General features: G+C 51.3%; 1 pseudogene across 1 annotated transcript; it reads left to right on the top strand.

The window, feature by feature from the left end:
• Nucleotides 1-241: 241 nt before the first annotated feature.
• LOC310918423 (olfactory receptor 14J1-like) lies at nucleotides 242-1,276 on the top strand (annotated as a pseudogene). The gene has a single exon. The product of its transcript is annotated as an olfactory receptor 14J1-like (transcript).
• Nucleotides 1,277-1,852: the final 576 nt, after the last annotated feature.

The raw sequence follows: 1,852 nt of genomic DNA on the forward strand, positions 1-1,852 counted from the left end.
TCAGCCCCATCCGCCATCTTGTGTGTGGCTGCCTCAGCCCCATCTGCCATCTTGTGCATCAACCCAGTCCAGCTCTGAAGTGAATGTGTTGCTGTTTTGTCAGCAGTCAAGGTCAGCACCAAAAACACCAACACCAGCAGGACAGTCTACAGGGAATGGCACAGGTTTGGCTTAAAGCAGCCTGTCCTAACTTGTCACTGTCCTTTACCCATGAACAAGTCCCCAGGGCCACACACAGCAAATGTCCAACAGCAGCTCCATCAGCCACTTCCTCCTGCTGGCATTGGCAGACACGAGGCAGCTGCAGCTCCTGCACTTTTGCCTCTTCCTGGGCATCTCCCTGGCTGCCCTCCTGGCCAACGGCCTCGTCATCAGCGCCTCAGCCTGCGGCCACCACCTGCACAGCCCCATGTTCTTCTTCCTGCTCCACCTGGCCCTCAGTGACCTGGGCTGCATCTGCACCACTGTCCCCAAAGCCATGCACAATTCCCTCTGGGACACCAGGAACATCTCCTACACAGCATGTGCTGCTCAGCTCTTTTTCTTTATGTTTTTCATCACAGCAGAATTTTCCCTCTTGACCATCATGTGCTACGATCGCTACGTGTCCATCTGCAAACCCCTGCACTAGGGGACCCTCCTGGGCAGCAGAGCTTGTGCCCACATGGCAGCAGCTGCCTGGGCCAGTGCCTTTCTCTATTCACTGCTGCACACAGCCAATACATTTTCCCTGCCCCTGTGCCATGGCAATGCCCTGGGCCAGTTCTTCTGTGAAATCCCCCAGATCCTCAAGCTCTCCTGCTCACACTCCGACCTCAGGGAACTTGGGCTCATTGCTGTTAGTGCCTGTCCATTTTTTGGCTGTTTTCTGTTCATTGTTTTCTCCTATGTGCAGATCTTCAGGGTTGTGCTGAGGATCCCCTCTGAGCAGGGACGGCACAAAGCCTTTTCCACCTGCCTCCCTCACCTGACCGTGGTCTCCCTGTTTGTGAGCACTGCCCTATTTGCCCGTCTGAAGCCCCTCTCCATCTCCTCCCCATCCCTCAATCTGGCCCTGTCAGTTCTGTACTCAGTGATGCCTCCAGCCCTGAACCCCCTCATCTACAGCCTGAGGAACCAGGAGCTCAAGGATGCCCTGAGGAAAATGATGCCTGGATCTTTTCAGAAGCAATAAACTCCCTCTTTCCTGCTCCAGAGGCTTCAGAATACAACTCTTCACAGTCTCAGACATTTTTTCCTATTTGTATATTTTTTCATTGGGACCTTTCCTGTTTCTTTTTCTCGTGTTACTACTTTGTGATATCACATCCCATTTTCTGATGTCACAGACTCACCTTCTATGAAGTCACAGCTAGCTCTGTGATGTCACAACCCATTCAATGATGTCACACTACTCACTCAGTGATGTCATGCAGCCACCCTGGAATGTCACAGCCCAATCTATGACTTCACAGCCCTATGATGTCATATAGCCACAGCAAAATGTCACATCCTGCTCTGCAATGTCACACACTCCCCTGTGATGCTGTAGCTGCTCAATGACCTCACACAACAAACTCTGTGATGTCATAGCCCAATCTGTGACCTCACACAACCCACTCTCTGCTGTCACAGAGCCCCTTTGTGACATCACAGCTGCTCTGTGGCTCTGTGACATGGATTAGAGCAGATTTTGGCCATTGTAGCTCCAATTTTCCTCGGATTTCTTTCTCTGTGTATCCCAACCCTTTTTCTAGCTTTTCCCCAGAAATCCCAGGAATCTCCCAGAGCTTGGGGACATTTTTGGGTGTTGAAGTGCAGATTTTGGGTATTTTAGTGCAGATTTTGGATGTTTAGGTGCAGATTTTGGGGC

This window comes from Zosterops lateralis (assembly GCF_965231275.1).
Source record: "Zosterops lateralis genome assembly, chromosome: 23".
NCBI lineage: Eukaryota > Metazoa > Chordata > Aves > Passeriformes > Zosteropidae > Zosterops > Zosterops lateralis.